Source organism: Mixophyes fleayi, chromosome 2, assembly GCF_038048845.1.
Source record: "Mixophyes fleayi isolate aMixFle1 chromosome 2, aMixFle1.hap1, whole genome shotgun sequence".
Classification (NCBI taxonomy): domain Eukaryota; kingdom Metazoa; phylum Chordata; class Amphibia; order Anura; family Limnodynastidae; genus Mixophyes; species Mixophyes fleayi.
The window spans coordinates 286,557,673-286,581,490 of NC_134403.1; the positions used below are offsets into that span (position 1 = coordinate 286,557,673).

Consider the following 23,818-nt stretch of genomic DNA (forward strand, 5'->3'; position numbering starts at 1 on the left):
AATAGAAAGGCAAAGGGCACTCCAAAAGGGATAAAACAAGAATCAACATATCATTGCCTCACTGTCCTCCACATCCTGGCCTGTGCATAAAGGCATCCTTCAGAATCACACATCATTACATTATTTATCTGGCTCTTTTATTTTTCACTTCTAACACAATCACGTTTTTTGGTTTATTTTAACATTTGAAAGCTGATTACTATCCAGGATAGTTTATGACACTGAAACTCCTGTTGGGCTTACAGCTGCTCCCTATTCCTTAACAGCACACAAATATTAGCTTTTAATCCTCAAAAGGAATGGCTGAATTAATTCCTGCCTGCATTTGCTATTGCTTATATTCTGTCACAAAATATCTATGGTCCCTGTACATGTGGGGAAAAAAATACACTAAAACTGTATTATATTTTATAGTATATGTTTTTCAAAATAATTTAATGATGTAGAACTGTAAATGTGAGTAGTTGTTAAATGTTTGCACATTCGTTCCTGGTCCTTATAACAACCACAGACAATATATAAAGCACAGATGTCCTACCCCATACTTGGCAGAACTAGCTAAATATGAAGTATAATGTGTTTCTCCAGTTGCTCAAGTGTGTGTAAAACAAGGCATCTCTGAAATGAAGGATTTGCCAAAACAATTTTATAATTTCCATTTTAAGCACATAGAAATAGAAAATCAACTATCGCCACAATGTATCATTAAAATCTCAATACTGTTCCAGATTGGTTAATTTACAAGAAGGATTGTAACAATACTTGTAATGCAGCAATCCTTCTTAAATAGGCTTCCCTATGCTGTGCCTTACCAGCGGTAGGGGTCGCCTCCTATTGCCAGCAATTTCCCTTGTTGTATTAGACGAAGCCCTATTGCCATTTAATATATACACCCTCTAGTACCAATAAATACCTTAGCACCAAATACAAAAAAAAATAAAAAAACCTTATGGAGTCATTTTGGGGGTTGTTCTTATTGGAGCCATAAAATCATCTATTTGAATGAATATTTGATTCAAAATGCCCCCCATTGCCGTATGTCTAGACAGCAAGAGCACATATAGGGTTTCCATATAAGGAACTCAACACAAGTATGTGTGCGCCTTTCCAATTGTCCACGCTGTGGGTGTGAAAAATACATTGCTGAAATGAAGAATTTGTGAACAAAATGACGGGCCTGATTCATTAAGGATTTTAAATGAAGAGGATTCTTATTTCAGTCTCCTGGACAAAACCATGTTACAATGCAAGGGGTGCAAACTAGTTTTCTGTTTTGCACATAAGTTAAATACTGACTGTTTTTTCATGTAGCACACAAATACTTGATAGCTTATCTGTACACTGAAATTTAAAGTTGATATTTGTGTGCTACATGAAAAAACAGTAGCTGCAGAATACCTGAGGGTCAAAATTCCTACTATGGCGCCTATTTACTAATGTCTGCATTTTTATGAAAGATAGTTTTCAATCCTTATTGCATAGATAAGGATTGAATTATCTTTCATATTTATCAAAAAAAACTACACAGGAAAAGCAGTTCCAATAAACTGCTGTTCCTGTGACGTAAAAAACTTACCACTGCCTCTTCTCAATGCGATCATGATTGTGATCTTCTTTACTCCTTTCAATCATTGTGTGCATGCACCAACTGCAAAAATCTCGGGCATGCGCACAGAGAACCCTACTGTACAGCACTGAACAACGAACTTGAATCATGTGACAGGGAGGGATCACATGATCCCTTCACACATGCGCTGTCCAGCTCTGCTCTTCAGAGCAGAGCTGACAGGTGAAAGTTTAAAATACGTAAATGTACGCGAGCGTATATCAACATGAAAAGATTCCGAAAATCTAGCATTTTCAGAAGTTGATAAATAGTGTTATGGAGCAGTCCCCATACACTTTTATGGGGACTGCACTGCAATACAAACAGAAATGCAAAGTTCCACCTGAGCTCGCCTTAAGACCCTTCGTTACGGTTTGAAAGGTGTACATCTATGCAATGTTCATAACTTTCAACTACATTTAAATTTGTGGTGGGGGATTTTACATGGAAAAATGGTTTAATAAATAGGCCCCTATACCTCTAGACTAATATATTGGGGTTCTACTTTTCTAGAGGGAGTCATTCTTTCATGTGGTTAAACACTGTATACATAAGAGAACCTTTTCTTTTATCTCTTGCATGGATTAGGTATCTTCTAACATGGGCGTTGTAAAAGATTTTATTATCTTTGATGATTAATGACAGTTGACAAAAATAAGTATATTTCATTGCCTATTATACATATATTCACAGTACGTATGTTTTTATATATATTTCTAAGTGTTAATACAAATAAGCAGCAGTGAAAGATATTCTTATCTTTGTCAACCTCTGGTATAAAATATTAAAGATAATCATTTTTCCTTCATTGGTTGCATCACATTTGCATCATCATCACTCCAATGCAGTGATTCCCAGTACATCAGACATATAATAAAGTGTACGAAGCATTGAATTGTACACATTTTTTCTTCACTTTTTCAAGCATGATATATAATCATTTTAAGTAAGACAATAAAGAGAAAACAAAACAATATCTACAAAACTGAGAGGTAGTGTGTGTGTGGGGGGGGGGGGGGGAGGACTTTACAGAAGCAGCAGTGGCAAAGGCCATCACTATAAGATGAGACAATTTTTTTTGTAATTGTGAGGGAAAGATTTTTCATAGAGTCTGCTTGGACATTCTGTAAGTAATTGTGATAGTTGAAAAAAGGTTCTTGTTTTCTTAGGTTGACTGGCCAAGTTTGGCATTCCCTACAATTAGCAATATTGTGGCAGTTGTGCACCTAATTGAGCACTCAGATTGGTAGAAGATTTATTTAGTGGTCTGGATATATGAATGAGTAGCAAATGTCATCATCAGTGCATGTTTTGGTGGGTGCAAAAGAGCTTTTTAGTCATGCAGAAGGCTTGTCATCATGCGTGCAGTATCCAGTTACTTTCTTTGCTTTAGTGCAAACTATAATTCATTATTTTGTGCTTGTAAACCAATATAGTTAACATTGTAATATAAAAGCATGACCATTAAAACAATGTCAGGTCTACTGGCCTCTTACTTTCCTGAGTTGTGTAAGGATTAAATGATTATACAAAACAATTAGATATGTAGACAAATGTCTGCATAAATTCGGACGCTAGTAAATTTCATCAATAATTATATTATTTTAAAGAAGATTATATATGAACAACCAAAAATGGTTTCCAAAAAACAGTTTTAAAGATAACAGAAAGCTGCAGGGTATTTAGGGATTCTGTCTTTTATTCCCCGCATTTAGCAAAAGTGCAGGCAATATTTACAACTTATCCCTGGACTGAGTGTAAGTAGTATAATCAGTGCTTTTTTTTGTCATAGAACTCACTGGAACTGAGTTCCGGCACCTTTTTTCGACGGATTTTCCAAGTTTTAAAAGTAACTTTTGAACATGTTTGGTCCAGGTGGACTTGAATCGCCCTGTCCAGCGTAGCAGGTCGGCAGCAAAATCATTAAAACGGTGCATGCGGGCTGCTTGTGTGTCGAGTCCGATGCATGCAGGGAAGGGCCGGCAAATTTTAGCCGGGGGGCAATACTCGACTTAGCAGCCTATTTTAACAGAAAAAAAAATGCAGGTGGTCCAGTGACCCAGCCCAAGGTAGCCCACTATGGGACCAGCCCAGGGGGGGGATGCCCCCCAGCCTAGCCTGCCCTTGGATGCATGTGTACTTCATCCGCGCTGGTTGTAATGACACTACTCCGCTTGTGGCGCTGCTCAGCTTGTGATTGGTCGTGTGGTCGCGTGCTGAGTGCTTACTGCGGGCGGCGACTGTTATGTTTTGTTACACAACTAACGTGTGTGGGTGTGTGTACAGTGATTGACTGCGTGATGTCAGTTCCGGCACCGATTTTCTTACAAAAAAAAGCACTGAGTATAACAATAGATATTGCAGACATAATGATTCCACAACACGAAAGTACTGGTAATTAAGGACTAAATGAAGGTCAGAAGTTTCTTGAATCAATGAGTTTCCCTCCTCCAAGAATCACTCCACCCTTCCTTCTGCCCAGTTAACACACACTCTTTAGTCAGAGGGAACAGATGTGAGACAAATCACCTATGCTTCCTCCATAAACCATTAGTAGTGCACTGATAAACAGCACAAATAGAAGTACCAGAGATGGGGAGGAAGTATTTCCCTGTCTGTACTTACTCATGCTGACACTGCACTGCTAATACACTGACAGTAGAGTTTATAGGTAATTTGTCAGTGGAGCAGGATGAGGGGAGAACCTACTCTATTATGCCCCTAGAACTGTACCAAGTGAGATAATACGACACCTTTCTTTATGGGGGGATAATTTCTATTTGCCTTATGGGAGATACAACACTTGGCAAACAAACATTACATCAGTGGTGGAAGTGGGCTAGTATATGGTGGTATGCCATACCGTCACTTCTCCTACTGCCCTCATTGTAAAATTATCAAATTCCATTCACTTACATTTTCCATACCTCCACTTCTACATTTCTACTTCGACCACAGCATTACATTTTTTTTAAAAAGGAGCTTTTAAAAGACTTTGTTAACTATGCTTATTTGAGTCACAGTTTAATGAAAAAACAGCAATGATCACTCTACATTTCTGCAGATATGGGCCGTGAGATTGGTCTTAGAGCTTCGACCCTATTGCTTGCTTTATAAATGACCTTCAATGTGTATTTAATTTGAACTCTAGATGGAGCCAATGTAACTTATCTACTTTCAATCAAGTTGTACGTTTTGTACTGCAGTGTATTTCAATTAAAATGAATGTCATTAGTAAAAATGCAGCCTGTTCTAGGCCTTCACAATACCACTGTTAACATTATAGTGGAATCTACATAACAGCTGTTCCATTTATATGCACTTGTCTTGACAAGACACAAAATATGACTGGAGTCTGTTAGTAAGTAAGGAAACATTGTGGTCACCACTGAAAGGGTTAAAAGGATGTGTCCACCTTTAATACATTGCTGCTCCAAAATTTCTCATTACAGCAATTTCTGAAAGTCTTTATTTAAATACATATTTAACCCTTATCTTTTTTATTTACTAATTTATCACATATTAGTGTTAAAGGAGTAGTTTTTAGTGACCCTGATCTCATTATACTGGGACCATTGTGGTGGTAAAGTTTTTATTCCCAGGTCATGATATTTTACCATTACCCCAGCATTCGGAGGCCAGGGGTGCCTGGAGAAGCCTACAAGTCTCTTGGAAAAAAACAAACCGTGTGCCCCCAGCCCCACATACATGCTATAGCTTTGTGCTAAACACAATGGGTCTAATTTACATTATGACAAGGGGATCCTACTCTGTGGCTTTCCATATTATAGCATACTTGCCAACTTTATGTAGCTGGAGAGGGGGTGTGGTGGGAGGGCAGGATGATTTTAGTAATTTTGGCCCCGATCACACAATGAAATTGTCATTTGTCACGGAGGGTGGGGCCAAAATGACACGATTCCCCATGAATCGCGTCATTTTGACTCCGATGGGCAGGATGTGGGAGACTTGCTTGTTCTCCCGGGAGTCCGGGAGACCTACCTGGAATTCGGGAGTCTCCCGGACATTCTGAGAGAGTGGGCAAGTATGTATTATAATGTGCCAATCCCTGCCTTTTTAGCCTAGTTTTGGTTAACAATTTAACATGGGCTCCATTGTTGTTGTATCTCTACTTTTTCTGTAGAATCTTTTTTATTAAAAATCACAAATAATATAGTATATAGGCACATCTATTACATTTTACATCTCCAATAACAGTATGATGACATTATAATCTTCAGAATATGAATATACCTGAATCCAGGCATGGTCCTAGTCAGCAAGGCAACAATAAGAAGTGTGCAACCTATGACAATGATGTCATAGGTCACACCCTCGGATTTAAATAACAAAGTGGGGGAGCCAGGTAACATGAGAGAATGGGGAGACAATGAAAGGGTAAGTAATAGAAGGGAGGATGTGAGGGAGTAGGTCGAGGCAGGGTTAAGGAAGGAGAATGTACGTAAGTTTCTCCAAGAAAGCCATAAAATAAAAGAGGCCAACCAAGTGGTAGAAAGTCTGCTAATTAGGATGTGGTTTATAATGATCAGATTCCTTGTATTCTACCCAATGAATCCAGGTAGTGACAAACTCTGAGTGGTGATCTGTGGAAGACAGTCTAATGTCTTCTTCCATGTCCACATAAATATTTAGTCTATTATTGGGCAGCACGGTGGTGTAGTGGTTAGCACTTCTGTCTAACTGGGGTCATGAGTTCAATTCCCGACCATGGCCTTATCTATGAGGAGTTTGTACGTTCTCCCTGTGTTTGCGTGGGTTTCCTCCGGGTGCTCCGGTTTCCTCCCACACTCCAAAAACATACTGGTAGGTGAATTGGCTGCTAACAAATTGACCCTAGTCTGTGTGTGTGTGTGTGTGTGTGTGTGTGTGTGTGTGTGTGTGTGTGTGTGTGTCTGTGTGTGTGTTAGGAAATTTAGACTGCAAGCCCCAATGGGGCAGGGACTGTTGTGAGTGAGTTCTCTGTACAGTGCTACAGAATTAGTGGCGCTATATAAATAAATGGTGATGATGATGATGATGATGATACCATTCCCTTAAGCCAGGGACAGAAAATCTGTGGATGGGTAGTACCGCTTTTGCAGCGTTGTCCATGTGCTTAAGAAAAGATTTATTATACTTAGAAAATCATATTATTTATCAAATTAAAGTACCAGAACTCTGAGCTTTCTGACACTTCCCCGCCCACTGTATCAGCTGTTATTTTTATAATATTCTGCCATTATTCCCACTGGTTATGAAAACGTGTACCCACACTGGTGCCATACCTGCACCACTTGCCCAGTACCCTGGGTTCCTCCTAATGTAATGGGAATTGACCCCAGGCTGTTTATAGCTGATTCTGGCTATTGCTTTTAGTGGATTGGCACACACATAAAGAAAACAAAATGCTTTCTTTCTTTATCATAATTATCAACTTGTTTCTGGCGCTATTCAATCACATCTTTGCTCCAGGTGCATCTATACAGCAGAAATGTTGATAATGAGGACTAGTGTATCTTTCAACCATTATTCTCTATTTTAAGATACAGATCCTGTATCTTAAGATATGTGCAACTCAAAATACAGATGTAACAATGGAAGTGTGCAGACAAATTTTTTACCTTCAAGTCTATATCTAGATAATATATCTATAGATTATTTATACCTACAGTTTTTAAACTTGAGAGCAGGGCCCCCATATCTATGTATCTGTTTGTTAATACCCAGACTTGTTTAACTACTGTTTGTTCCCAGAGGAGTACGCTTGCACTATATCAATGTTAATAAATAAATGGGGGAGGGCAGGATGATTTTAGTAATTTTGGCCCCGATCACACAATGAAATTGTCAATTGTCATTTGTCACGGAGGGTGGGGCCAAAATGACACAATTCCCCATGAATCGCGTCATTTTGACTCCGATGGGCAGGATGTGGGAGACTTGCTTGTTCTCCCGGGAGTCCGGGAGACCTACCCGGAATTCGGGAGTCTCCCGGACATTCTGAGAGAGTGGGCAAGTATGTATTATAATGTGCCAATCCCTGCCTTTTTAGCCTAGTTTTGGTTAACAATTTAACATGGGCTCCATTGTTGTTGTATCTCTACTTTTTCTGTAGAATCTTTTTTATTAAAAATCACAAATAATATAGTATATAGGCACATCTATTACATTTTACATCTCCAATAACAGTATGATGACATTATAATCTTCAGAATATGAATATACCTGAATCCAGGCATGGTCCTAGTCAGCAAGGCAACAATAAGAAGTGTGCAACCTATGACAATGATGTCATAGGTCACACCCTCGGATTTAAATAACAAAGTGGGGGAGCCAGGTAACATGAGAGAATGGGGAGACAATGTAAGGGTAAGTAATAGAAGGGAGGATGTGAGGAAGTAGGTCGAGGCAGGGTTAAGGAAGGAGAGTTGACTTAAGTTTCTCCAAGAAAGCCATTCAATTAAAGAGGCCAACCAAGTGGTAGAAAGTCTGCTAATTAAGATGTGGTTTATAATGATCAGATTCCTTGTATTCTACCCAATGAATCCAGGTAGTGAAAAACTCTGAGTGGTGATCTGTGAAAGACAGTCTAATGTCTTCTTCCATGTCCACATAAATATTTAGTCTATTATTGGGCAGCACGGTGGTGTAGTGGTTAGCACTTCTGTCTAACTGGGGTCATGAGTTCAATTCCCGACCATGGCCTTATCTATGAGGAGTTTGTACGTTCTCCCTGTGTTTGCGTGGTTTTCCTCCGGGTGCTCCGGTTTCCTCCCACACTCCAAAAACATACTGGTAGGTGAATTGGCTGCTAACAAATTGACCCTAGTCTGTGTGTGTGTGTGTGTGTCTGTGTGTGTGTTAGGAAATTTAGACTGCAAGCCCCAATGGGGCAGGGACTGTTGTGAGTGAGTTCTCTGTACAGTGCTACAGAACTAGTGGCGCTATATAAATAAATGGTGATGATGATGATGATGATGATACCATTCCCTTAAGCCAGGGACAGAAAATCTGTGGATGGGTAGTACCGCTTTTGCAGCGTTGTCCATGTGCTTAAGAAAAGATTTATTATACTTAGAAAATCATATTATTTATCAAATTAAAGTACCATAACTTTGAGCTTTCTGACACTTCCCCGCCCACTGTATCAGCTGTTATTTTTATAATATTCTGCCATTATTCCCACTGGTTATGAAAACGTGTACCCACACTGGTGCCATACCTGCACCACTTGCCCAGTACCCTGGGTTCCTCCTAGTGTAACGGGAATTGACCCCAGGCTGTTTATAGCTGATTCTGGCTATTGCTTTTAGTGGATTGGCACACACATAAAGAAAACAAAATGCTTTCTTTCTTTATCATAATTATCAACTTCTTTCTGGCGCTATTCAATCACATCTTTGCTCCCGGTGCATCTATACAGCAGAAATGTTGATAATGAGGACTAGTGTATCTTTCAACCATTATTCTCTATTTTAAGATACAGATCCTGTATCTTAAGATATGTGCAACTCAAAATACAGATGTAACAACAGAAGTGTGCAGACACATTTTTTACCTTCAAGTCTATATCTAGATAATATATCTATAGATTATTTATACCTACAGTTTTTAAACTTGAGAGCAGGGCCCCCATATCTATGTATCTGTTTGTTAATACCCAGACTTGTTTAACTACTGTTTGTTCCCAGAGGAGTACGCTTGCACTATATCAATGTTAATAAATAAATAATTGAGGCTCCATATTGTATTAACAATACGGGTGAAATAATTAATTTAGCCACTAGGTGGCAATACTACCAAACTTTATCACAAGTGGATTTTCACATGCACAGCTGGAATTACATAACATTTTAAAAAAATATGTATACTGCATATCTTTACAAGGACTTGGGCCTACCCCACTTACAAATAACAGGTGCTACTTTTTATAACTTGGCGTTCCTCTTCTTATTTAACACACAAAATGTAAAACGTAATACATAATATGTACCTCTTTTTTATCTGAGTACATCTATATTTATTTTTTTTGTCCGCAAAAATATATTTTGGCAAACCAATAGCAATTGCAATATTTCACCTAGAAAAAAACATTTTGAACTGCAGCTTAGGCGCATCCTAGCTCAATTCTAGACCTCAGTGTTACATGCCCTATATTTGTTTGCTACATGTAAAAGAAGGAAGTGTTTCCCTGCATGCAAAAATAAATTACACCCCTTGCACTTCTCTATGCTTTATCCTGGGGCAAATTTGCACCCTTTAGTTGAATTTGCTCCTAACTGTAAATGAGGACCTGGGAACACATTTTTCAATTCCACAGTATGCACATACATCATACTTACCAATTTTTTGTACTTTGCGTTCGGGAGCCTTCCGGGGGAGGTGAGCGTGCGGGGGGCGGTGCTCCGAAAATTACGTCATTTGGGGCCAAATGCTGTGATTTTCGGTCTCGCTGCATTTTGGACCTAATTCTGCCCACTTCCTAGTGAAGTGGGCAGATGCGCGAGATTGGCATACTTTCCCGGGAGTCCGTGAGACTCACCCGAAATGCGGGAGTCTCTCGGACATTCCTGGAGAGTTGGCAAGTATGACATACATAGGTGCACACTTACTGCTTCTGCGCAGTGCCGTTTGATTGTGGTACTTGATGGTAATGCGCATGCCAGAAAAAGTAAATACATCAATTCAATAATTACTAAGTTTCCATTTATTAAATAACTGAGTTTTGCCCGTTAATTGTCATCTGTCATCACGATGACAGATAATTTTTAGTAAGCATTACCTTCAAACTGTTGTCTGTCTCTCGCCTCCGGTCACTGTCACAACATGGCTTTGGTCACGCATGCGCAGAGAAAGTTACTGGAGGGTGGAGCAGGTAAGCTGCGGTGAGGGATCCGAAGATCCCTCTACCGCAATGCTCTCCCTATAGGATGCAATGGCTAATGCCATCTTCAGATGACACTAGCTACTGTGGACAAGTTCCGACAAGCTAAGCTTTTTTGGAACTTGATCAAATTGCCCAGACTGCAGTCCCCATTGACTATTATGGGGACTGTGGTCAATGCAGTAATTTGCCTAATGCAGGATATATATATATATATATATATATATATATATCTCATCCTCATCATTATCATCAACATTTATTTATACAGTGCCAGCGCCGTAGCACTTTACAATTTGTAACAAACATTAATAAAACAATATTGGGTAATACATACAGTCTTTTCTTGAAAATTATAATTTTACTTAAAAATGCCTAAACCAAGCAGAAAAACAGGCTTCCGCATGGTTTAGGGCTTCATAGATAGGCCCTTATTGCTTTAAATAAAAACAGTAAGGTAACATTCTGGCTGTCTTTATTTCATATATCATATTTGTCCTTACTGATGTTTTTATTACATTGGTATTTTTCACTCTAAGGGGTATATTTACTAAACTGCGGGTTTGAAAAAGTGGAGATGTTGTCTATAGCAACCAATCAGATTCTAGCTGTAATTTTGTAGAATGTAATAAATAAATGACAGCTAGAATCTGATTGGTTGCTATAGGCAGCATCTCCACTTTTTCAGACCCGCTGTTTAGTAAATATACCCCCGAGAAGCTCACCTTAAATTTCCCGCAACACAAAATCTTGTTTTTATATGTGGGCGCAATACAAGACACATGCCTGCATCCTAGTCCCCATTCAAGAAAGAGCACACCGATTCATACATCTCATGCCATCAGGAGCACATTTTACATTTCCATAGTCATCTTGAAGTGTTTCCCCACACAAATGGGCACAATTGCATAAATATAGAAGCATGATGTCACAACAGAATGGTTTTTGCATCAAGGTCATGCATTTTCATAAAGGACATTTAGTCAGTGGAGTCTCTAAACCTTCATTTAGTGACATGTAGACAGTCTATAGCTTGTTAATTTGTTAATAGTGCTTACATAGCTGAGGCACTCTTTGTAAGGAATTTGTGTTACAGCTAAGCTAATTGCAACAGTTTGTCATTAAGCTGACAGACCCATCTCTGGTTTTATAGGTTTTTGGCAACAGAATATTCATTTACTAGTAGAAAAAAAAGGCAGAGGCAGAATGCATGGCTTTGCGGAGGAAGACGGCTGAGTTTGGGGAGGAGCAGAACTTTGCATTGGCCAATAAGAGGTGTTAGGCGGATATAAAGTGTTCCTTGTGAGTAAGGGGTTGGCTCAACAGGGTGCCTAGTTTTGTGAAACAATGCAAAAATAAAATGTAGTCATACTTGCCGAATTTTGGGTAGTCCTGACCTTGATGGCATGATTTGCATCATCAGAACCAGCCTCCGCTGGGCTTGATGACTCGGATCACGTCATCATGGCTCACCCTACTGCGCAATGATGTGATTTGCGTCATTGCAGGGCAGGGCTGTGATGATGCCAATCACCTCATCATGCCCCAGCACTTGCCCTTTGGGCCTTCCGTCCAGGAGCTCCAGGAGGGGAAGTTCAAACAGTGGGCAAGTATGGATTTAATATTTCAGAACAAAGTGAGATAAAGGTGTGGGCAGGGTACATTTTCTGCTTTATGGAAGGACATACAGACACTTTAATCTAGCTCTGAGCTGGCTGAGATTGGGTCTCACCTTATCATTTTAATGGAACATTTTTTGCACCTTCCATTTGCACTAAAGAGAAGCACTTTGGCCAAATGCACAAAACGAATCTTCATACACAAAAGTGACACATAAGACAAAAATTAATCTAAACTGAACATTTTTTGTAGAAAAATGTAAAGGTTAAATTAAAGCAATGGTGATCAATTTATAAGTGGATGGACTTTGGAAAAGTGCACCAGATTTTACTGCTTCTCTACAAACCTATGCGCTCAAAAAACTCAAAAATGACACGAGCACCAGAGCTCATAGACTGGTCTGATACATTGATACAATGATGTTCAATCATACCCAATCAGAGCAGCGTTTTAACGCTCTAGCCAATCAGAGGAAGCTCTGATTGGTTACTTGGAGAAAGGAACCCGGAAAGTAAATACTGCGTGGTCTATGAGGGTATTTTTCTTATTAACCATTGTATTAATGGAGAAGAAAAGAAGAAGGAATAAACAAGACAGAAAGATCTGCAAGGATTTAGGCATGCAACGAGTAGGACAATGAAGGAAGGATGAGTTGTTATTTCAGTTGACATTTTTACTCAGTGTTTGTGTGTTTACATAATAGTACTGTATTATGTGGCACTACAGGTCCCACACCCAGGGGTGTTGGGAGAAGGCCACAGAACAGGGCTGTTTTTTCTTGGAAATGATGACATTTTTTGCGGACTTGAATTCCCTAGGGGATTCACCTTTGTGCTGAACAGGCCAGGGCTTACTACCTCTATAACAGTTATTTGTATGATTGGCCTGTCATAGAATGCTGTTGCTTGTAGCGTTTTCTGGGGGACCCCACACTGTTCATCTTCCTCACACTAGCGGTAACCAGACCTGGGGGTAAATGTATCAAGCTGAGAGTTTTTCAGTGGAGATGTTGCCTATAGCAACCAATCAGATTCTAGCTATCATTTTGTAGAATGTACTAAATAAATGATGGCAAGAATCTGATTGGTTTTTCAAACCCGCCGAAAAACTCTCAGCTTGATACATTTACCCCCTGGTGTTGGAGGGGGTTATTTGAGCAGGGGAATCAATCACAAGCAGTCATCGAGATTACCCCCCAGAACCTGTTAGGTGGAAGAGCACTATACTATATACTAGAGGAACAGCTTTAACATAGCAAATGATTGAATAGCATGGTGGACAATTCAGAAGAATTCTGCTATTAGGTTAGTCACAAAAACTGGAATAACCTAATTGAGTTTATATAATTAACTTCTCATGTAATATTATAAAGATAGCATTATTTTAAGTCAATACTTTCAAATAGTCCATTGCAAAAGAAATCAGGAATTCCTGATTACCGACTCCTTATGTGTGATATAACTGGAGATCCACAAACACCATGCAAAGTTTGGGAACGAGTGCTTTCCCATAGCTCCTCCATGCACTTCATTAGTCTAGCTGTTTATAGAAGAGGACAGCCAAAAGTTTAAAAGAAATACAGCAAACTTCATATTTTACAGTCTGTGGCCACGATTATTATGTAGGAAGAGTTCATTTTTCAGCACATGACAGCACATTTTTATGTGGATAAGTGGCAGGTGTAGTACTTTACTGAATTCCAGCTAAAACTTAAAATTTAGGTTTGGGTAGAATTCAGTATGATAAGGTAAAATACAGAGCTCACTTACTTGGAGCCCGGTGCTCGCTCCGTCTGGGGGGTTCCTCTGAAGTCCCCAATGATCCGGCACTGATGTGCTCTATGTTACTGCCCATGTTTGAAACAAGTGGTTATCAGAACAGCAAACAACTGTTGAAATACAAGTTTGCAAAGCAAGTAAGTGTTATGGTGTCAATATGGATGCTGTCTCGCTTGTTATTAAAGACCCAGGAGAGCAGGCAGGAGTTGGCATCATAAGAGTTTTGGAACATTTTATGGTTCAAACATGTGGTATATAAAAAGCAATGGTCTCTGGTTGTGCATTCACTTAATGATTGGCTTTTGCATCCATGTGATTCTAGTGCATATCTTATGTTTTATATTTTAGTTATATGAACATAGATCATGTGGTGCAGTAAATAGAATAACATGGTGTCAGCATCCAGGACTGATCTGTGGGAAGCTTTCCTTCAGATTTTGTATTTACAGTTATCAGTGAGGAAACAGCTTAAGCTGGGTTCACACAACAGGATTTTCATCCAATTATCGTGCCACTCACACGATAAACAACCGTTTGGTAAGATTTTGCATTAATGTGCACACTCCCACAATCATCATCATAATCAGTTATTTATATAGCGCCACTAATTCCGCAGCACTGTACAGAGAACTCATTCACATCAGTCCCTGCCCCATTGGAGCTTATAGTCTAAATTCCCTAATACACACACATACACAGACAGACTAGGATCAATTTTGTTAGCAGCCAATTAACCTACCAGTATGTTTTTAGAGTGTGGGGCGAAACTGGAGCACCCGGAGGAAACCCACGCAAACATAGGGAGAACATACAAACTCCACACAGATAAGGCTATAGTCAGGAATCAAACTCATGACCCCAGTGCTGTGAGGCAGAAGTGCTAACCACTAGGCCACTGTTTTATCATACCAAAGCACATCGTATTAAAATGATCTTTTGTATTTGGTAATGTCATATTGACAGATGTAGCACAATTTGACTTCTTAAAACAGCCACACTCATGTGTCTTTCATGTTCAAATGACTGATAGATTGATGTCTATCTACATAAATTGAGTGTATGTTATAATGTACAAATATTTCCTGCAAACATTTAATTAAAATATATCCACTTGTCTCCCATTATGCTTAAGTTTTTTTTACAATGTCATGCGCTATAAGCTGACATCACTTTCTCTTTATTTAATTAAGGTTTTAATTATACTCTTTATTTAGTGTCCTAGCCCAGTAGTCAGCATCTAGGCCCTTTCATGTAATACATGAATATAACTTTTTTCCCCAACAAATTGTATAGCACATCTTATTGAATATCACAATTAATTGTTGTGTTGTTATTATTATTATTATTATTATTATTATTATTATTATTATTGTTATTATCATTATTATTATTATTATTATTATTATTATTTATGCCCACACTGCCTTTACTCAGAAATCTGATGTTTTATAATACCATAGTTGACAGGGTTAAGGGGAAGATAACATTAACAGCCACATACCCACTATATACAACTCCACTATTTACAGCCCCATAAGCCCATGTCCAGATGAAGTACTAACCGAGACTGAACCCCAATTCTCCTAGTATTATAAGCAAAAGTACAATTTTCTTAAACCCACCTGAAAGCAGATGGACTCATGCAGGGCCGGACTGGGATTAAAAATCAGCCCTGGCATTTAAAGCACACAGGCCCACCTGCTGTGAGCTCCATGCACAATATTGTTGCACGCTGGTGTGGCATTGAAACAGTTGCACATTGTTTTTAAAGGGCCTCTGTGGCCAGGTCCATCTTGGAATGTGCTCCAGCGACAGGAGAATTAATACCCCAGTGCTAGGGGATGTAAAAATATATTAAAGTGAATGTTTATTAATTTAAATGTATATATTTGATATATGGGCGCTGTGGCGCCGGTTAGCAACCGCCGTGCAGTGCCAGAAAAGGTTAAGTCTCGGTATTAGGCGGTAGGAGAGTAAATGCATTTGGTCATGTATTGATTTATTATGAGATTATGGAGGAAATTTGTTTCTGTCACTCTTCTGAAGAAAGGAAGACCCATGCATCCAAACCAACACATCTTTTTAGCTTGAATACACAGCAGGGGGTCATTTCTTTTTTTTTTGTGCATTCGGTCCTATTAAAAAGGACTTAAAGGACTAAAGCCTGTTGGAATTTTCAGGTTCGTTAATACGTACCCAGCCCCTTTGGAGAACCTGTATGAGGATATACATGATGATGTCTGTGTTTATTCGGTTATCAATGGACAGCAGCAGTTATTGACTTTATATTCTTTCCGGAGAATGGGTTTCTTAATAATAGATCCCCTACCTGTATGTCCATATCTAAAAGGCTTTTTATAACATATCCCTAATCAGACCCTTCCTCTCCCAGGATGCCACCAATCCACTCACTGATCTCTGGTCTTGACTACTGCAACCTTTTCCTTACTGGCCTTCCCCGCTCCCATCTCGCTCTTCGATCTATACTTAATATTGCAGCTAGACTTTTCTACCTCTTTTGCTGCTCCACATCTCCCTCCCCTCTCTGCCAAGCCTTACAATGGTTCCCCTACAGAATCCTTTTCAAACTTCTCTGAAGTAGAGACACAAAACCCATACTTGGAGAGACATGGAAAGCTAATGTTAGCAGTAGGTCCAGTTACTACTCTTCCATTGCCAGATATGCATGTCCTTAATGCTGGCCTTGGGTGCTCATGGCCTTCACATAGCAGCTGATATTAGCTATTTTGGCAAGAGGGCCAGATACGCTTCTACCCGTCTTGAGCATAAAAAATTCTTTGCACTCTTTGTCTGGGCAAAGTTAGCTCTGCTTCTCAAACTTTAATTCACCTGTTCTTGTCAGTATAGAGATGTAGGGAAAGAATTCCAGAAAACTCCAGAAAAACACTAGAGATAAACCATTAGATAATCCCAAGGCGCAGTGTCAGTAAATGTAAATGTCAATAAGTGCTAAACAATTTTATATAAATCAGGAATAAAATCTAAAACAGCAATTTGGAAAATTAATCATAAACTTCCAATGTCATAATATGAAATATTAAATAAAATATCAGCATAATTCTCAAAATAGCAATTGCAATAATAGTAGTTCTGGTCACAACACATAGCTTTGTTAGTACTGCTGAAACCTGCTGATTTTTCACAAAGTGATCATAAATCCACCACAGTCCATATCCATAAAAATGTATAACCAGTTTGTATCCAAAATTTGTCCAGAATAACTCTAGTCCAATTTCATATATAGCAGGATCAAGCAAGTCAAATAACTATGTATAATAAACAATATATGTGGTAATTCAAATGAAAGTCCTCCATAGCCACAGTACTAAAACTTGGTTCAAGTCTCTAACTCAAGTGGTTAAACTCACATTTCTGTAGACTCTGATGTTCTCCATTGGCTAGTGTTATGTGCCCAAAGTGAGTTTTCCCTACCTCTCCTGCCCGGGAAGACGCTACTGTTAGCATAAGTTCCAGACCACGTTTATGTTTGCGCATGCGCAGTAGGGGTCAGAGTCGCGTTGTTTGCGCATGCGCAGTAGGGGGTCAGAGTCTCCGTTATGATGTACCTGTCAGGCTCTCCTCTGCCCTGACAAGCGGACGCTTAGGAAGAAATGAATGAAACGGCGAGCAGAGCACCGAAAGGTGGTGCTGCTCGAGCGGGCCTGTGGACGCTGAATCGGCCCATCTTGCCATCGGCCCTTCTGGCATTTGCCAGAAGTGCCAGATGGCCAGTCCGGCCCTGGACTCATGCTTATGTTCCTGATTAGAGGGTTTCTAAATACTAGTTGTACTCTCACTCATTTCTCAGCAACACACACACTCAATAATACTGCAGTATCACATCATCTGCTGGTCTTTCTTCTCATGCCTTACATATATATATATATGTGTATATATATATATATATATATATATATAGAGAGAGAGAGAGAGAGAGAGAGAGAGATGGTTTGAATTTATTTACATCAAAGGTGCAATGCAGAGCGCCAGTTGCTTACCATGCCAAGGCCAATCAAACATGCTGAACTTCTATACATACTTTGTAAGTGACACATTTTCTCCCTGCCATCCTGTGCTTCATAATGCGGTTTTCTTAAATAATCTCAGTATATCTGTATAATAAATTTTAACATATAAAGTGACTTATGATATGATATCAGGCAGTAAATAGGTGTAGGTATCATGAGGGTGATTTCAGTGATGGTCTTGGTGATGACGATGGAGGCAGAGGTGGCCTGAGACCCATAGATTTTCACTTGTATTCTTTGATAACATCATCATGTATATATTTTACTTTGCTGTATTTATGGCACGTTCAGTTAGATGAACTATGTAAACTAACAATATTGATTACATAAATGGTACCTAAGATGATGATTTTTTTTATTACTTAAAATATAGAGCTAGGAATGATATTTATCTTGAATACAAATATTGAATACTGAGTTTACAAATCATCTGTATTTCCTTTGTGCATCATTTGCATTTTTCTTACATTTATTTTTGTATTTGTTTTTTTTTTTTTTTTGCAGCAAAAGAAGATTTCCAAAGGCCGACATCGTATACAATGCAAGATTGTTTTGCCTTAGTCATTTTCCAGACATTGGAAAGTGCAGTAAACATGTAACTTCACCAAGAAATACATGTAGTAGAAGAAGCCTCAAATGATAGATCTACACAGCAGAAGGGAGTGAACAAAATGTGAAAACTGTATATCAAGAGATATTGCAGTATGTCGACCAACGTAAGATTTGGTCTCTTAGTAATATTTTCTTTCTATTTTTATAAAAGTATGTTGTTAGTTTTTTTGTTCTACACAAGTGCATTATGGTGAAGAAATTATGTTGAAATCTGAAGCATACCCAGATTCAGTGCAATATCTCTTAGAGTGAAAAGACAATATCTAGAAGTAAACTGTTTTTCTTTTATGTGATCAATGCCATCCCAAGAAAATTAGAAAACTGTAACCAGTCTAAGTGCTGCTAATCGATGTTGTGATTGCAATGGGAAAATATGAAATGTACATCCGTATGTAACAGTTACAGATTCAGCATTGACATTGTTGATGTATCAATGTCCTATCTGCAATTACGCGACAAGCTTTATTTTTCATTGGGTTACTGCAGTAATATATTTATGTGTGTGTGTTCAGCATTACGTTCTAAGTACCAAAGGCTATAACGTCTGTCCTGTCTCTTTCATCTGATAACACATCACTGTGTATATGTTATCCACTACAATGCCTGACAACAAACGTTTCACAAAACATATCTGATCATAATTACCTTCTGACTTTGTAAATAGTCCTAGTTTGGAGAAGGACTTCCCAGGAGTAGCTTAGTGTCTGCACAGAAGTAGAGATGCCACACATTCCAGCTCGCTCATGCTTATTGCAGTGTGTCAGCCACATTCTGCTCTGGTGTTTTCCAAACTGATTGCATTTGCAGAAAAAATGTGATGCAACACAGAGCTTATTGATGCAGTGTCTTTAGTGCATTGTCCTTTTCCACATAAGCCTGTGCATATGGAGCAGGAAACACACAGTAACATAATGATCAATGTTACATTCTGTTTCCACTGCAAGTGCATACATTTCAACTCAGCATAGCAGAACACAGCAGACATGCGGCAATATACGAGTATGTTCCAAAGGGACCTTAAATTTGTAGTACAACCAGAACTATGTTATGTGTGCAGGCCTCAGAATATGCAGTATTTAGGTAAAATAAAAAGCAATACAATTGCCCATAGATTTGTTTTCAAACACTACCATATATCCCACCATCCTGGGGTAAATTTCACTTTTTTTGCACAGCACTGGTATTTGAGGTTAATTCCTGTATTTTGGTAATCCTATAAGCAGCTTACATACTATGAGTTAGGCAAACATAAAATTGCTAAACAATGAATTATTTGAAAACTAAAACACACTTTTGGTCATGCAGACGGGAAGACAGTTTAGCACATAATCAGATTTTTACATTACTTGTAAATGATAGATGCACCTTCTATTCAACAAACCTTATATAAGATGTGAGAGGGGAAACCTCCTTGCCCTGACTAGCAGCACCACAGGGTTAATTCTCCAGCCAGAAATGTGAAATTCAAGTACCTCAGCAGTTCCTTGTATCATGAGTGCTGACCCAATGGCTAGGCAGCTGTTCAACCAGGGCTCTTAACTCAAAAGGCGTGCAGCACGTGAACTTCAAACATTTTCAGGTGGGAAAACTGAACATAGATGCATCGTGGTGATTATTCTCACAAATGTTGGGCGTCCAGGCAATAACCATATCGAGAGAATACAAGACGCACCTCCCATGATCATTAATGGACAGGTTTGCTATGGCAGCTCTAGGAGCCTTGTTTGGAAATAAGTGAATAGATAATATAATCAGTTATAAAGAAGTTCATACATATATTGTAGTAGAAGAAAACTGCATTACCCAGTCTTGCTTAATCATTTTCAAACTGTATTACTCGTACATTACAACTAATTTACAAACATTGGAGATACTATGATGTGAACATGGAGTTCCAATTTCTAGACTCATTTTCTCCTATTGTATAAATGTACCAACAATTCCACTAGAATATTAGATATATTACAGGGGACAGACAACCCTGGCTGCATCACAATATCTATCGGCAGTAGGTATACATGGTCATAGATGGTATCATAGGATTGGATGTCAGTGTCCTGGGGCTCTTCCAACCCTGGGACACCCTCTAAGTCAGGGGTCAGAGAACTTTTTTACCTTTTACCCCAAAATATATTTAGATACGCCGACGTTATCCCCTTCATTTGAAAGGAAGGAAATCATATATTATTAATTATTGGAATTCAAAATTTTATTAAATCTATTCAAAATTTCTTTGAAAGCTTCAACTTCAAACCTTCAGGTTTTGGAGAAATGATGTTGCTTCATTTTTGATACAAGAGCATCAATATTGGGGCATTTTGATGTCGGAGCAATTTGGATACAGTCTTCAGCGTCCAATCGATTTCTCTGCTTTGTTTTTATGTTCGTTAGAGTGTAAAATCCTTGTTCGCAAAGGTAGGTTGTTGCAAAAGGCAGCAATTTTTTCACTGCCTCCTCATGTGCAATTTTGAATGCCGTTGTAGCTGTTAACATCCATAAATATGACAGATATGCTTTGTTTTCAAATGCAATACGTACTTCATTATTGCTTCGAAGCTCAAGAAGTGCCTCTGCCAACCCTTGAGGCTCTTCTGGTACAACAGCAATTTCACATTTAAAGGGATCTACAATCCAACTGACAGCATGTGAATCGGCAGCATTACCCCCAGGAATTTCATTTTTACCCCATTTGGGGTAATTTACCCCTGTTCCCTGACCACTGCTCTAAGGCCATGTATGCCGTGCTACTACTGAGTCTCCCGGATAATCGCAATAATAATAATATACAGTCAGGGGCTTCCTTCCCCTTTAAGTATAGGTTCCCTTGCACACCAACAGGTTGATGATGCCAATAAAATAGTGGCAAGCTTCATTTCTAATTGGATCTAATGTACCCAAAGAGGTTACACACACAAGCAGAGCTGCTACTGATAAACAAGGGCTCCATTTCTGTGATATATTATATCTGAATGCTGCCTTCATGGTCCATCACATATGTGCGCACTGACATTGCATTTATTATAAAGTTCCTCGACCTCTGTTTTATCAGACTTTCTAGCTGCAAGCTGTTCCAGCCGAACATATAACAGGTGCAAAACAACTCTTCTATGTATCAACCCTTAATTTTCTGTGTCCTAAACTGACACTGCCCACCAGGTTTTCCTTTCATATAGTCCACAATGGGTCACACACAGAACTTTGCTGTGAAGTTTAGTAACAAATAAATAGATTCATATTTCCCATGGGCTATTTTAAGTACTTGATATTAAGGTGCACTAAATGTAACAGGTGTGCAGCAACAAGAGTCTTCCTTATAAACTGATTCATGGCCAGATTTGACCAGGAGAGAAAGCCCTGCTCTCTTCCAGAGTTAGCTAATAGATTTGGCTCCTAGCTTTGAACAGGGCAAGATTTACTTATTTTTGCCCACTTTTTCAGTGTCTGCCCACGGCCCTTCCACTGCTGTAGCTCTCTGTGGTCCCAAGCTCTACTAAATCCCCTCTATAAATACATAGACATTATTCATGGTTTATGATATGTAAAAAATCTACACAAAATCTGAAATAAAAACAATAATGTGTCAAGTGAGTAGAATGCCATCCCTGTATCTCTGCCACCCTAGGCCCAGACCTCTCCACAAATATAAATACTGGAACTGCTGGCCTCAGTATATTGAAAGGCCTGGAATTCCAGGACCCATGATGTGATTCCACAGGGGGAGAGCAGCAGATATTTCTTTTCAGAAGGAATTTGGTCAGAAGAAGGGGGATCCTGCCTGCAGGTGGTAGGTACACATTACAATGTGTTTTAGAAAATAAATTATTTAATTGAACCCATTTTATATATATCAGGTTTAAAATAGCTTACCTGGCTATCAGCCATGTTTATCACAATGTTCTACAATGTATACAAAGCACAATTAAGATGGGTTCAGTCAAGAAGGGTGTCATTCATAAACGTTATAATATGTACCTACAAAAGCATTTACCCTGAAATACAATAAATTGATATCACACGTACAATCTGCACAAATAACTCAAAAGTAGCCCGTACATGTTTTTTTAATGTATTTTTTAGACCTTCCTGGCAGTAGATAGACTAACACATTTAATAAAAAATAATATCTCTTTTGGTGTAGAAGTAAATAACATACAGTGTGATGTATTAAAACTTAAAGCTAAAACATAAATTAGTTTGCAGATTTGGTAATTGCAGAAGTCACTTTTATTACTAGGTGATAGTGGTTGCATATAGCCTGACTAATACTTGTAAATTTCCAGTGTCTTATACTTTTGATCCCTGGGTTAAGCTTTCTGTGACTGGGAAAAACAGGTTGTATTTTATTTTCATCATGATATAATCAATCTTGGATTTATTTTCACATTTATGCAGGAAATGTTGGATGTAACATGTTCTATATGTTTAAAATAATGTATGCACTTCGTCATATCGAAATAAACAATGTTCCTGAACTTTTTTAAGCAGTTTATTATTTCTAACTTTCATTGTTCAACGTTTTAAAATTCTTGCTGGTTGTATTCAGATTTTACGTCTACAAGCCTAACAGTGACCTTTTAAGTGAAAACTCCCTGGAACTGAAATCAGCATCTTTAGCTTAACTCCAAACTATAAGTATGTCAGGATGCAGCATTTGTGACAAAGGTGTCTTTGGTGATTAAATAACTTACAGCAGCTACTTCCTATTAAAAAGATTGTATAAGTGTTTGCAGGTAATGTTTAAGTGAACCATCAGCCGATCTCTGCAGTCCTGTCTAACTAGGTTAGGTGTCGGTATCAGGAAATACCCAATGGGATGTTGGAAATATCAGACGAGGACTTCCACAGCTTTGTTACTCAAGGTGAATGATAACTGGGGGAGGGGGGTTTAAATTCTCTTTAACATAACAAGTGACACAGTGGAAGTACAAAATGGTCATTTCATAGGGCAATGGCACCTTTGGACCCTATGTGCACCTCAATATGTACAAGTGCTTCTAGTTTTATAATTGGACACATAGTTTTAGGGTACGAGATGGCCACGTTTGCTGAGGCGCAGCAGTTTGCAGAGTGAAAGATTTGAGCTGAGTGAAGGTATTCCCAGGGAAGTACAATAGTTGCACTGGTGGTCCTCTGCGGATTAGTGCAGAAACCATATTTCAGTCTCAGGATAGCAATTATTAAAATCAGATAAAGGTTGGATGCAATTTCAGGGACATTCTTTGTTGTGTGGAGGGGTACATGGCCATTTATATGCTGCAAAGGACTTTCA

The 23,818-nt window shown here is 38.7% G+C and overlaps 1 long non-coding RNA gene across 1 annotated transcript in view; it reads right to left on the reverse strand.

Annotated features, from left to right (window-relative positions):
• LOC142139063 (uncharacterized) overlaps nt 1-23,818 on the reverse strand; it is a 71,979-nt gene that overhangs the window by 44,544 nt on the left and 3,617 nt on the right. Inside the window, exon 2 of the long non-coding RNA XR_012688156.1 lies at nt 13,880-13,998. This is a non-coding gene — a long non-coding RNA (uncharacterized LOC142139063). The remainder of the gene's footprint in view (nt 1-13,879; nt 13,999-23,818) is intronic.